We start from the raw sequence: 14,850 nt of genomic DNA, 5'->3' as shown, positions 1-14,850 counted from the left end.
ACAATGTCTTCACATAATTCTGTACGTAATACTACATGTTACTTTAATTAGATCAACTCCAGCTATCAAATCCAATACAAACCAACAACTACTCTAAAGGAGGTCATAAAACAAAAGAAAATTGCATCATTTTCTTATTCCTTGTGTTTCAAAACTAAATATCTGTTTTGAAGGCAACATGGAAATTTCTCTAATCAGATAAGCTGTCAATCTGTTTAAGAGAGTGCCTAAGTAGTTATCCTTGAACTCTGGAGAACACTAGTTCACCAAAAATGAACGAAAACAACCACAAAAAAGTACCCACCTAAACAGTATTTTATTGACCAATTAAAATCATCAAAAGTGACATCAAAAATAAAAATATCACCCACTCCTTTGCCATCTAATAAGCAGAAGGAAATATTAATGCAATCTCATAAATAATTTCTTACCAGTCACCAAGGCTGAGTAATACTTTAGGACTGGTAATAGAAAAACATGGTCATTTGATAAATTTTACTCAGTTTGTGTCTAGGTTAGGCTGTAAGTTTGGGAGGAGGCAAATTCAGAGTGAGCAAGTCAGAAACAACATGGGTAAGAGGTCAATTAAACTATGGCATTAGGTTTTAAAACTCTTAGCAATCTCAGTTTTTACATACAACTACAAGGGCTGAAGAAATTAAACACTGTTAAAAAATGCTTGCCCAAAACATCACAGAAATGGATAAAAATACTGTATTACTAATGGAGAGATGCATATGAGCTCTCAAGGCCAGTGGGTCCCAGTCAGCCCCAGAAAGCCATGCTGAGCGTATCTGGAGCTCAGACCCTCTGTGCCAAAATAAACACACCCACGGAAAGTCACCATGTGGAAACCAACTGGTGTGGGGAGAGCGAGGTGCCGAGAGAGCTGAGGAAGCCCCGTGGCAGGAGGCAGAGAGGATTCTAACACACTAAACAGATGGAAGTCGCAATAAACAAGAGGGAAGAGCTAAAGACATTCACTTCCACCCAGAGACAGCAGTCGAAGAGCAAGGAAATTACAGGCAATTCCTATGTATCTCTACCCATAACCTAATTTCAGCTTGTGCTTTAACTGCAAAACATGTCAAAGCAGAACAGAAAGAGCTAGGAGCAATTTTATGACTTTTTTCCTTCTAAGGAGGGAAAAAAAGCACACTCCCTTCCCCCGCCCCCCGCCATAAGTGGTCAGGCTCTGGGCATTTAAAAATCTGCATCCTACCAGGGGGTCTGGCTGTTAGAAATACCTGCCTCACCAGCTGAAGCAATGTCCTGCTATGAAAGTGTACAAGGTCACAGAAGCAGGCTTCAAGAACTTTTTCCCCATCACGAGAAAGCAGCATCATTTGGTGAGCAAAGCGAGACTCTGGGAGTTCTAGACCCTGCAGCGCTAACAAGACCAGGAATTCTGTGTTTTCAAAGATGTCCCATAGCACACTGCCTATGCAACAATAAAAGCGGCAGAAGCAAAGTGTACTCCAACAGACAGACTGGGAATTGGGGTGCACTGAACACTGAGCAGCTAGGCTGGCTGACTGGTTTAATGGATTGATTTAATTCAGTTCTGTGGTCTCATCTGGAAACAACCTGGGTTGCTCAGTTTCCTAACAGAGATCAGAGCTCAGATACACATCCCGGGAAGTTCCTCAGCATCAAAGAAATGCTGCTCATCTCGGCATCCAGTGGCCTAGCACCAGCCTTTGTGAAAGTCACAGAAACGGGCCACAATTCCCAGTAAACGCAGCAGGATTGGTTTAGGCCACTGACGGTTTAACGTACTCTAACTTTAGAGATTATGTCTCAGGTTTCTTTTTCTTTTTAAACAAGTATATTGAGGTGTAAGTTACATACCATAAAATTGTAAGTGCACAATTCAATTATTCTTAGTAAATGTACAGAGTTGGGTGTCCACCTCCACAACCCTGCCCATTTGCAGTTCTTCTCATTCCCGTCCCCAGCCCCAGGCAACCACTAAGCTGCTTTCTGTCTTCATAGGTTTACTTTTCCTAGACATTTCATATAAATGGAATCATATGATATGTGGTCTTTTGTGACTGGCTTCTTTCACTGAGCATAATGTTTTGAAGTTCACACATATTACAGCATATATCAAGAGTTCATTCATTTTACTGCTGAATACTAGTCCACTGCATGGCTATACCACATTCTGTTTATCCACTCAACTGTTTCAGCTTATTAAACTATAAATCCAGCTAAGTCACAAGGCTTATTGGCGTAATCTCAGAAATAAAATAAGAAAGCCTGCCATATTTCTAAAATAGTCTAGAATTTCTAAAATTTCGGTAATGTGTGAAAATATGTAATGAAGATACAATATCTTCCCTGGAATTTTTGTGGCGGGGATGGGGGGCAGGAGGGGAAAGGTGCTGTTTTAAATAAGTAGACAACATCCCTGAATTTCAATTTTTTTTGTTTTAACATACATAAAATGTTCTAATACACTTAAAGTGTTTCTATGCTAATTTCCAAGTCAAGCAAGGTCATCAATTCATTTAACAGGCATTTACTTATTAGGCAAATGGCCCTGCATTAGGATATATGAAGTACATAATCTTTGGCTTACAAAGATATTTGCATTTCAAGACTATGCTAATAAATCACTTTGGGGGTACTTGAAACATTTTTCTCCACGTAAAGAAAATAAATAGTGTTTAGCTTTGATAGTTAGCCCTGAAAAGTCTTGTTCAAGCCCAGTCCCTTATCTAGAATACTATATTGTAGTCTATACTATTTATATGCTGCATAAAGGCATTTACTGACTCATTCACTCATCACAGATGGACTGAGGCCAGCGCACGCACCAGGCACTGTCTAGGCAAGGGAGATACACCAAAGGACAAAGTAGCATCTTCTGCTCCTAAGTGGACATTCTCTGTGGGTGAAAGCCTTTAAGAAATGAATACAGTGTGGTGGGCTGCTGCAGAATGCCACAAAGAGGAAAAAGAAGGCTGAGGGAAGAGAGAGGACAGAAGGAGGGAATGCAGTCTAGACAGTGTGATTTGAGGGGGCTTTCTGAAGAGGGGACACTTGAGCAAAAGCCCTCAAAGCAGCAAGATCTGGAAGCAGTGAGCCTTCCGGGAAAGTGGAGGGCAAGCAATCCAAGCAGAAAGAAGAGAACTCACTCGGCAAAGGCTGGAAAGGAGGCTGGAGGAGCTGGAGTCAGAAGGGAGGAACAGTGGCAGGGCTAAAGCAAGCCAGAGAGCCACGATCATACAAGACTCTCCCCACTTCCCAGCCTCAGGGGCACATCTACCCCCTCGCCCCTCAAGTCGAACCAGTTAAGTCCCCACTGCAGGTCCCAGACCCAAGGACCCATCTGCATTACACAGCAGAGATCTGACCAGCTTTGGACCCACCGTGGCAAGCAGCTAGTCCTGCTTGCTTGGTTCCACAACTGCACATTCTACCAAACTCACAGACCTCTGTCTTGTTCCCTCAACCTGTTCTCCACATCACAATATACTCCAGTAATGGGTTTCATGTTATCATTCCTGGGGCCCTACCTTGGTAACCAAACATCCTAGCCACCTTGTAGAGAAGCCCTCCAGCGCCTGCTGTCTCTACCCCCCCTTTCTTGAGGACCTGGCTCTGTAAGGACCCACAGACCCGATGCAGACATGGGACTCTGACCCACCATGGACACTTGGCCATCTCCAAGTCTATCCACATACTCCACCCACATGCTCTGTGCCGGGACCTCAGAGGACCTCTGTCCAACACCCTGAGTCACACAGGGACAGATGTGCTACTGTCAGTTGCTGCTGCCCACACCACCCCTCTCCAGCTGCCCGACTCTGGCCAGCAATCCGTCCCCCACTGCTGACATCTCTCCAGCACAGCGGGCAGGCCTGTGCCTTTGGGACCTCTCTGATGCCAGTGAGTGCTTCATTCAAGGTTGAGGCCTCTACAAACTGCCCTGCCCAATTTTGGGCTTCTGGTAATCATCCTACCCAGCTTTCCCAAAATTAACTTTCTAAAGTCAAGTCTGCAGCTAGAATATAACAGGAATTTACCTAACAGTCGTCTTAGAAGCAAATCCTATTTAATTCATACTTATAGGTTAGCTGGCATGAACAGTGGCTTAATTACAATATTTGCTGGACAAAGGAAGTTGCACATCTGAGCAATTATCTTTGGTTTATGTCACCAGTTACAAACAATGTTTTCAGCTTTACAAGCGGTAAAGTTTTACGGCAGATCTAAATCTCAATCCTGTAAAAGGAATCACGGAAGCCAGGTGTGATTCTGAAATCCAACTGATGCAGGATGCCCACCCATAAATGTCCCTGGCCTCTGATGCGCTCTTTCCACAGCATGCCCGCGTGGTCCTGGCAGCTGGACAGCTGCATCCTTGGTGGCTGGCCGAGAATGGCTTTGGAAGCCCTCTCTGAGATGTGTCCCATCTCCAGATGTTTTAAAAAACAGACGTTTTCGTGAGGGATTTTATTTGGAATCAGTTTGTGAAGAACCCATCTCTGCAGGGAAGTTTCAGCCAAACCCTAGCCATTTTATGATTTTGCAGACCACTCACGGGAAACTGCTTAGCACAATTTTTCTTATTACTTTTTTTTGACTCTGCTTTTCTTTGCATAGGCACATCATATATCATTGCCAAATGTTGGGTGAATTTGAATGGATTGAAAGAGGCACTATTTCTTGTGAACAATTTGTCCTTGCTCCATTCTGATTGTCACTTGCCTAGAACTTATTTAATTTCACATCTCAGCAAATACAGTATTATTTCTTCAGTAGAGTTGGCTCCTGACAGCATCACTCTCCTGGTTATTTATCATACATATCTGTAATTGAATTACCTATTGCAGTAATGTGATCTACTCTCAAATGTACATAAAAATACAACATAAAATAAAATTGTTCCAGTGTATACTTCCTCATCATTCTACATGAACTCCAGGTTAACCAGTTCCACAGAGACATAGCGACAAATAATGAATGAAAGATGGGACAATAAAAGATTAGTGAGTTCACGGTCTCCCAAAAATAAAAGAAATTCACGTCCTAGAAAATTTATTCTTTTTTGAAATACAGTGTTTTTCAATATTAATCAGGAAACCAATTCTAGTGTACGTGGCAAAAAGAGTAAAGAACAGAATTTTATTTTTTCCAAATCCAAACAGTACTATGCCAACATATTTTAAAACTTAGGAAAGGAAAATAAAGTGTGTTCATCTTTGCTCTCGTCAAACAACCATTAACCTTGGACTAAAAAAAAGGAAAAGACGACAATAGCAAATCCTTTGGGAAAATTTTCTGTTTTCTTGAGCCCACTGTTGGGTTAAATCTATTTTAAATGTCACGCCCCGGGTGAAATATAAGTTGTCTTTGAAGTTGCCTGGCTTCAAAATACTCCATAAAATTTGGAGCCAGGTCTCCTTAGCTCTAGAACCTTTTAGACAGCAAAGATTAATTCTGTCAATGCCACTATGTTATAACAAATTACTTATTATACACCACTTTCCCTTGGATCAAGTCTTAATTTGCTTTGTTCTGTTTGGCTTAAATTGTGAATTAAAACAAGTTTCAGTTAGATTCATTGAAAGTGAAAAGCTTATCTATGTATATTTTAGCTTACTGTAATTGTTTTTCTTGCTGTTAGAAATTGATTGATTCTATATATCTAGATAACCCATACCATACAAATTCATCAAAGAAAAAAGCAAGATATTTACCAAGAATACCAAAAGCTGCCTCTTCGAAGTGCTGCTTTCCAACGAGCTACTTCTCACCTGTTGAATTTATCTTTAGGACCCTACCAACATGTGCAGGAATTAGACAGCAGACTGCCCCCTCTCTATGGCAGGCCACTTCTACAAGGCAGGAAACAGAGTGATAAAACCCAGTAATGTTCAACAAAATTTCTGCATCTCAATTTAAAAAGGTTGCTGGGAACATACATGAAAATGTCCATGTCGTCAACAACAGTACTCAAGGACAGTATAAACAAAGCACTTACATATACTCATCTTAGGACTGCAGAAAATAGTTCACCTTCTCTGCATAAATTTTCAAACGGCCGCAGGTGGACAGAAACCTACAAGGTTCCAGATTACACACTTCGCACTTTGGTGTAACTCAATTTGTTAGACATGGCAATTTACAGTTTAAAAATTATTTAACATTAAACATAAAAACTTGTCACCTTAGTGTTATAATTATACCTTAAGCAATTTGTCTGGGTAACTATAGCAACAATTTCAGAAGCATTTTTAAATACAAATTTGGTATAATTTTAGAATCAAGAATTACAGAGGATTTACTGCAGGATGTGGAACTACTTTGCTCAAATACTCCTACGTGTACTACTACAAAAATGGATTCCTTGACTTAGATATATCATAAACTAATTAATTTGTTCTATCTTGCAAACTCCATGATTTGTGATCCAAACCTCTCCTTTGGGATTAGTGTCTAATCTTAGTTAACCCTAGAGTTCACGGCTGCCTGCTTACATAATGGAGCGCCTTGATACCTTTGCCTGGATATTTAGCAAAATCTGTTCCCCTCTCCCTCACTTTCCTGTATGTGTACCAGAAGCAAAGTCTCCATTTCCATGACTTTATAACCAGACAGAAAAGGATATTTGGGTTCATTAAAAATAATCACCAAGTTTATAAAAACTATGCAGTGACTCAGTTAAACAGCTCTAACGTTATTAGCATTTGACATAGTCTCAAGGAGTGGCATCTGTTATTTTGAGCAATTGGTATAGAGAAAAGTTTATTGGTTTTAACATTTGTCCCTGAGAAGACTATGAAGAAAGATTTCTCATGGCAAAGCCATGGAAGGGGCTTCAGAACGTCTATGAATCCTCTAAAACTTAAGCAAAAGTTAGCACGAATGTGCATATATATTCACTATGGTCCCGTTACCAAGAACTTTTACCAGCCACTGCGCTATGTGTTTCTGTTTCACTCTGTCCAGACGTGTGAAGAAATCCTTTTAAAAGGAAATGGCAGCGAAGAACACAGGATTATTTTTACCAGTTTTGAACATCTCAGCAACTTCTTTTGGACAGACACAAGCTTTACCACCCAGGAGACCAAAGTCTTTGCTCTCAGCAGGGATCTTGCAGCTGTTTGTCATTAAAACAGCCAAATAAGTTAAAGCAATTCACAAAAGGCAGAAAATGATTTGCCACGTCCATATTCTCCCTGTTAAGAAAAGTCCTTAAAGGCTGAAAGCATGTACACACAGGTACCATTCATCACCCGTGGTTGCATGAGTATGCAGATGACGAGTGTCACCACACAACACTGCAGAGGAGTTGTTACTTCAGGGCCAAGCTTTTACAAGAAAGAAACTCAAGGAAAAAGAAATCTGTGTTTCAAGTTGCCCAAACAATTACATTTCAGACTGCTTTTTCATTAAAAACAAACATGGACAAAAATCTTTGGGGGGGGTAAAAAAATCCATGTTTCCTTTGGGGTAAACACAGGCATAGATAAGAAGAGTTATTTAGGTGATATACAACTTAAGATATTCTCTGCTTTAACTGAAATTGTGAACTGGTAACTCAAAATAGTGCTTGATAGGGGCCAGCCTGGTGGCCTAGTGGTTAAGTTCACTGGCTCTGCTTGGCCACCCAGGGTTCATGGGTTCGGATCCTGGGCAGGGATCTACACACTGCTCATCAAGCCACGCTGTGGCAGTGTCCCACATATAAAAAAACAGAGGAAGATCGGTACACATGTTAGCTCAGGGCCAATCTTCCTCAACAACAACAACAAAAATAGTGCATGATAAACTTTACCCTCTCTTCAATAATGAAGCTGGCATTAATTAGCAATTAATTTAGCAAGCCTAATTAGGCATTAAAAATCTTCCCTGGTAAAAATCTCTTTTTCTCCCTCTGTGTCTCCTTAGGAAAGATTAACTCTATAATTAACAACATATCTGCTGGCCATTATGACAGAGCTCTTCTGGATAAGCTAACGGTGACATACGATTGTTTCTCTTAAAATCAAGATGCAACAATCATTTGTAACTCCTGGCATTGTAACTAATGTGCTCCTGAGGAGCAGAACTTCTACGTCATTCTTAAACATAACTCCCAGTATCCTCCCTCGATTTCCATTTCTTTCTGAGTAAATACAATAGTCACAGGGAGGAAGACAGATGAACAGACTGGAATAGTTTGCTGGGATACGTTTGTCTCTGGAAGGAACCTTTCTATTTAGAGGACTTGTGTGTTGGCAACCACCTTTCTTGCAAGGCTGACAGCTCCCTCTGGTCAACAGATCAGCTACTCCCACCCTCCATCCCAATGAAATTATTGCCAAGATCTGCCTGGTCCTGCTGTTTGCTGACTAAGACCCCCACCCACTCACCCAGGAGAGGGTAACTGCTGCTAGCAGCCTCTCTCCCACTTCCAGCGCTCGCTCTGAGCGCCCCCTGCCGGGGATCCCCGGGACGCCGTAGGCACAGGAAAGTTAAATCCCAACTCGCAGCAGCCGCATCCAGGTACAAAAGCCAGGAAAGGGCGAGGAGCGAAACTCGCTTCCCGCCAAAGCCCCGGGAATCGGGATCTGACTGTTCTAGGCCGGGCACTGGGCGCCGCAGGGAGTGATCCCGGGGCCATCACTCCTCCGCGTCGGTTCCCTTCTGGGGCCCAGATCTACCTCCGGCCCCGAAACCCAGAGCTAGGGAATGCAAAATCCGTGGAGCGGCGGGGAGATGCCCGCGGAAAGGGCTCGCCTGGCTGCAGCCCATCGGGTTCCCCAGGCCTCTGCATCCTCGGCCGCGGGGTTCAGGGGGGCCCCCAGCCTGTCTCCCTCATTAACCAAGGCGCTTGGCGGAGTTGAGCCCAAGTCCCACTACCTCCCGGTTTCTCACGCGCGCAGCAAAACCTCTGTAACTCACAGAGAAAAACCTGCCCCAGCGCGCGGGGCTGCGAGATCGGAAGATCTGTGAAGCAGCTGCTACGGGACTGCGAAGCCCGGAGCACCAGGACCCCCGCCCCTTACCCGCGACGATGCGAGCCTGGCCGCGCGCCGGGTGCATGCACAGATCTCCACCGCGCACATTCCGGAGGTGTTGGGTAGGGGTCCCGACTCTCCCACTGCCCAGTCGCCCACCGGGTCACTTCTGCTCCTTACCTCTGCACGCTCAGACCTCGGGAAAAGCAGGGACACAAACTTCCAACCAGTGCACTAGCTCAAGTGTGGGCGCCCCCGCACTGATGGTGGTCTTAATTCTGTACGCGCAACCATCGGCTGTCCCCCGCCCAGTGCCTGCACATGGACCCTGCCCAAGATCGACACAACCCACCCGCCGACCACTGCAGCCCCCCGGTCCCGGCCAGCAACGCGGCACGGTCGGAGCTGCGGCCACGGCCACACAGGGACGGGGTAGGGGGTTCGCTCACCAGGTGCGAGGCGCGCTCCTCGTGCCAGTCATCCAGCGCCTGGGGCCCCGGAGCGGCTCTAAGGGTCCTCTTCAGCGCCCGGCAAGAGAAGTCAAGGCAGCAGCCGCCGCCGCCCCCTGCTACTTCCCCAGAGCCACCCCACACTCCCTGCGCTCAGGGCTGAGGACACCGGCTTGAGCGCCAGGCGCACGGTCCCTGGGCGCGCGGCCGGACTGGGGTGAACAGGTTCGCGCCCGGCAGGGGCGACAGGCGAAGAGGCAAAGTTGGGCGCCCGAGCCGGTTCCGCAGAGGAGCTGCGGGAGGGAGAAGGGAGCCCCCGGGATGGGCCGCACGGGCTGCACTGCCCCGGTGGAGGGTGAGGGCCGCCGCGGGCCGGAGGCTGCGGAGCCCACCCGCGGCGGGAGGGAAGCGCGCAGGACCGGGCGCAGCAAGAGCAGCAGCCGCCGGCGCCGCCTTCCCGGCGAGTAGAGTGGCGCGGGGCGCGCGGGCAGGGAGCGCGGGGCCGCCTCGCCCCGCCCTCGCCCCGCCCCTGCCCCGCCCCCGCCGCCGCGCCTCCTCCTCCCCCTCCTGGCCTGGGTGAAACCCGAGCGCCCCACCCCGCGCCCGACCTCCCTGGGCCCCTCCCACTTCCCCAGACGCGCCCCCCTCGGCGCCCAGGGCGTCCCCCTGCACCCCAAGAGCCCCACTCCTGCGTCCCTAGTGCGAGTGCGCCCGAGTATTGACTTTCAGGGACTCCCTTCCCTCGCCTCCCGGGGACCTTCTGTGGCTCCCCCGCCCCCCGTCCCGCCGCTCAGACGTGGCTGCTGGAGGGGCGGGGGGGCGGTATAAAGGACCAGAGGCAGCGGGGGCCGGGATCCGAGACGTGGCGCGCCCACTCTGCCGGCCTCGGCTCCAGGTACGTGCGCGTCCCCCGGCCGAATGCAGCCGTGGGGAGCGGGGTGGGCAGGGGCCGCCGGCGCCTCGCGGACTCCGAGGTTGTGATTTTGTTCTTTTCGTGTGACATCCTCATGCGTGCGCTAGCTGGAAACTCCTTAAAGACTCGGAGAGTTGCTGCGGGTTCTTGGAGGAGCGGTTTGAGGGTGCGCCTCTTGGCTCCCTCGGGTCGATTCCGGCGAAGTAAACTTAGAGAAATGAACAAATCCTACGAACCGGAGAGGCAGGTCAGGGGGTCCCGGAGTAGCCACGTTCAGCGTTAAGAGAGGAGTCCCCGGATGGACAAGGTCAACTCATCCAGTTCTGGGACAGATGTTACTTGTTGCGCTTCGGCCAGATCTTTCGGCTTTATCGACCTAGTACTCAGGCGAAAAGACTGGTAATTGGAAAGCAAAGTGCCTCTCCGGACTCCTAGAATTTGATGCTTTGTTGCAAAACTTCCATTCAGTACCCTGAAGGGCCGCGCGTGACCTTTTCCTTCTGGATGGGGGTGGGGGACAGTCTCTCTGGGCCCGTTTTTTCTCCATCTCGGCGTCCCAGGGTGGCTGTAAAGTTTCCCTTGCATAAGGAAACGCATGAAGGCCCCCACCACTGCCCTCCTTTGCCGCAATGACATAGGATGCCGCGTGGCCCACGTTCACACAACCCCTCCAGAGCCTGTGGCAGATTCTTGGGATTCGCGATCCTGGGAATGGCCGAGTGCGCCCCTAGTTTTGCTGTTCAGTTCATCCTTAAAACTAAGAACCCCTCCCTGGCTGGACGGTGTCATGGCTCACACAGTAGCCACGCAGATCCAAGAGAAGGACAATCGAAAGACAAATTGACATTGAGTTGTCTTTATTTTCTAGAAATATTTTTTTAGTAAAATAATTAAGTGAAAACAATTCTGCAATTCTCCGTGAAAGCTCAGCCCAGCCGGTACCCTCCAGTCTCTCCCTCACACTGGTGATACAGCTGCTTGGGGTAATCAAGCCCTCACTCGGATTTCCTTTAAGACGTCCGGAAGGAAATGTCAGGAGCTGGGCAGGCCTCTTTGAGAAGCGTTCTTCCCTGGGTTGTGGTGGGGGCACTCAGCCTGGTGCTGGGCAGCTGCCTAGTTCCTGGGGCTTTAACGAAAAGCTTAACACTTCTCTGTTCTGTGCTTGGCACGTGGGACACTAGCTCCATTCCTGACATTCCGATTCTCTTGCCTACGTGGCACAGAGGCCTGGGAGCGCTCCCTGGGAGGAAGAGGCTGGCCGAGGTCTAGCCCTGCTGCTCTGCTCCTAGGAGGTGGGGCGTCAGGGAGGATGCTGCCTTCCGCTTGAGTCTTGCAGCCCTTGGGTGGGTGGGTGCGTGGACCTGCAGAGCCTCCAGCCATTAGGGCAAAGGGAGACAGAAATTAGGACCCAAAGGTGTTTAGGGAATGCTTGTCCTTGCCCCTCAACATTGCAGTTTAAAGGCATGTACGCTTAAGAAAAAACATTCTTGGCATGTAGAGAGCTAAGCAGTGGGAAGAAAATGGCTTTCTACACCATAATGCAGGAGGGCTGATAACTTAGTGTTTACTCAGTAAATTATGTAACTTTATGGGGGGGGGGGTCAATTTTACAGGTGGTTTACAGGCTACCTAGAAGCATTATTAAAATATGTATATTCACTGATAATAAATTACAAATAGATTATTGATAAGCAAAAAGAAGAGGAAGAAACCAAATTATAGTTTAAAATGAATCCTTAGTTTACAGTGAAATAGACCTAAATTGAGGTTGTGATTTCATTTTGTGACCTGGGGAAGCGTTCCTTAAATTTTCTGAGCCCCCATCTGTTCATCTGGAGCTCACACAAACCTGCTGGCAGGTATGTCCTTTGTAAGTGTTAAAGGAGAAAGGAGGTGATGTCAGTAACATACTCACCCACAGCCCAGCAGAGAAGTAGGCTCTCCACAAAGAAAATTTTTTTAAAGAATCCACAGGTGTTTCCTTTTTCCACATGAAATGTCTGGAGTTTTTTCTCTGAAAAGTCTTTGCTTATTAAAGAACTTTCTGCGTTAAGCTTCTTCTCATCACATTGCAAAACTAGAGGTGATCATTTCCAAACAAAACGGTTTCATTCTCTTCTTTTAAAAGTAAAATTTTAGCTCTCCCTGAACAGTTTTCAGTGAGCCAGGCACATAAGAAGAGTGAGAGAACCAACTGCACACTTGGTGAAAATGATGAATTCTGGGGCGCTGATTTATGTGACTTGAAAAACGCCATCCATTTCCTGATTCACCTCAGTTTCTGTGTGCAAATATGAAGGGTCTCTTATGCGTCTGAAATAATTAACCAGTTGTCTTGTCTTTACCTCCCTCCCTTGTCCTGTGAATTTCAGCCACATCACTAAACTGCCACCCCAGATAAGAGGAGCAAGGAGGGCACCGACAAGAACATCACCTGGAAGAGAGGAAGATGGTGCTGGGGGTCAGGAGTGACCTTAAAGGGAGACCTTGACTTCTGTGATCTTTACAATGTGATGAAATTGTAAGGATATTATAAAAAACCTCAGTCCAGCAATTGCGCCTCTGGATGTTTACGTCTTAACGGGATTTTCCTACCAATGAGCCAGGGGACACATTAGAATCATCATCCACGAGTGTTCTCTTTTTACTCCTGTTTTCCTTCTTTTAGATCCATGGCATTTAAGAACTGGAAAAACTGCTAGATCATCTGATCGACTCCATCAGTTTTTTCTTAACATGGCCAAACATTGGTAAGAAAATAGGCAGTTTTATGTCTTGCTAAGATTGCCTAGTGCTGTGTTTCGTTCATGTATTGCAGGTGTTTGGAACACCCGTGATGATGTCTACAGGTGATGCTGTGGTCCTCCCCAAATTCTGACAGATGAAGAATCGCCAAGTCGGGAGAGTTCAGGGAGTCATCAGCCCCTAACGAAGTCCTTGAGCTTCACCAGAAACTCTTTAGGGTTCTTTCCCCCTCAAGAAACACTCACGCCCCGTTTAGCGTTTAGTAGCAGCTGGCAGAGGTGAGCAGGCCAATTTTATTCAAAAAGAGCAGCCCAGAAAGTAAGACAAAATAGGAAGGAAATAGTTATGGCACATCTGAGAAGAGCGTAAATGGGCACGGTACCAAGTGCGGCTTCCTGGACCTTAAACGGAAGTTACCCGATCAACCACATGGGCACCCACTCTCCAGCCCTCCGCCAGTCTGTGCACTGGACACTCCATCACGTCCCCTCCTCTGAATTCTGAGCTTCCACCCAAGTCCATCCAGGGCTGCCTTGAGCTTCTCGTGTCTTGTCAGAGAAACATGCTTTGCCATTGCCAGTTTTTCCATAGAGGTTGAAACAGAGCGACCTGGCCCTCTCCCGACCCAAGTGAGCTCTGCTCACCTCTGAACTCTTGAACTCACTCCACAGGTGAAAACCACCTTTGCCTACCTCGCAGCCATGTTCCATGGCTCCATGTTCCAGGGAGCAGCTGCTTAAAGTCTACCCACTAGGAGCCACAGCGGGAACTCCAGGAGACAACCAGAGCATGTATTCAACAAAAAGTTCTCACTTACTTTTTCTTAGAAAAGTTTAGTAATTCATCTCACTTTCAGTAACGGCCTATTAATAAAAGACGTTGTATTTTACTCCAGCTGTGTTCCAGAAGACCAAAATATTCTAGAAATCTAGAAGTATTTTGCCTTCTCTTTATGGTTAAATTTCTAGATATATTTTTCTAGCAACCCAATTTCCTTAAAATAAAATCCGTCTGCTCAAAACACCTCAAGTCATCTTTTTGTAAGTATGATTTGGGGAGAAAAAATGCTAGGTTTAAAAGATTTTTGGAATACCTAGAGAACATGCAGATGGTTTGTGGCATGGAGATAAGGCATCCATACGGTTCCCTCAGTGTTATTTTCTGACATTGAGTCTTGTATATATCTTGAGTGTCTGTAAGCAAAGAAGGCTGTACTTTTTTAAAAAGATATGTTTGATACTTATTAATCAATGTCCTCTATATTCCTGTCTTTGGAAATAGAGCTTTGGGGGGAAGTAAATACCTTAGGAGATATATTCTCAAAAATAATTTTCTTCCAACATAGATTTAGAAATACAAATTAGTCTGTCTTGGTTTATTCCATCATTTACCAGGGAGATTAACTCATAATGACCTTGAGTTCACTGGGAAAAGCATCTACTAAGTGAAATTAAACCAGTAGGCAAAGTGTCTCTGGCAGCAAATCAGTGGGAAGATGAGCTGTCAAGGATCCTGTAGCCCATCCGTCAAATTGCCTTTCAGACCCTTCTCTCCATTCCCATTGTTGTCACCTTCGTTCAGAATGTCAGCTTGTCTCACCCAAAATACCAACATCTCTAACTGGTCTCCGTCTAACCGGTCCCCAGTCTATAGCATTTCACCTCAGTGACCATCCCCACACAGCACCCCCCACCATCTTTAATAACACAGAGCTCCTGATTTTATTGGAATTACAATAAGCCAGGCTTGGGGGAAAAAAACTTTCTTGCAGCTAGGTTAGACCATG

General features: G+C 46.3%; 1 protein-coding gene, 1 long non-coding RNA gene and 1 other non-coding gene across 7 annotated transcripts in view; 2 read left to right on the top strand and 1 right to left on the bottom strand.

The window, feature by feature from the left end:
• The window catches only part of SEMA5A (semaphorin 5A), a 459,076-nt gene extending 449,232 nt beyond the window's left edge, over positions 1–9,844 (bottom strand). For all 3 annotated transcript variants that reach the window (XM_046672376.1, XM_046672377.1, XM_046672375.1), the window contains exon 1: positions 9,407–9,844. The gene's annotated coding sequence lies outside the window, so the exon portion shown is untranslated. The remainder of the gene's footprint in view (positions 1–9,406) is intronic.
• A 153-nt stretch (positions 9,845–9,997) lies between these two features.
• On the top strand, positions 9,998–14,087 carry LOC124245148 (uncharacterized). Of its 3 annotated transcripts, none has more exons than XR_006890192.1 (3): positions 10,001–10,301; positions 12,692–12,840; positions 12,988–14,087. It is a non-coding gene; the product is annotated as an uncharacterized LOC124245148 (long non-coding RNA). The 3 variants fall into 3 exon arrangements; XR_006890191.1 differs by having other exon boundaries at positions 10,007–10,301; positions 13,138–14,087; XR_006890190.1 differs by having other exon boundaries at positions 9,998–10,301; positions 12,692–14,087.
• Positions 12,524–12,593, top strand: LOC124245248 (small nucleolar RNA SNORD123). Its single transcript, XR_006890244.1, has one exon. It is a non-coding gene; the product is annotated as a small nucleolar RNA SNORD123 (small nucleolar RNA).
• Positions 14,088–14,850: the final 763 nt, after the last annotated feature.

The sequence above is a fragment of the Equus quagga genome, chromosome 9 (assembly GCF_021613505.1).
Source record: "Equus quagga isolate Etosha38 chromosome 9, UCLA_HA_Equagga_1.0, whole genome shotgun sequence".
Classification (NCBI taxonomy): Eukaryota; Metazoa; Chordata; class Mammalia; order Perissodactyla; family Equidae; genus Equus; species Equus quagga.
The sequence above is the reverse complement of the archived record's forward strand: the minus strand, read 5'-3'. Positions and strand labels throughout refer to the sequence as shown.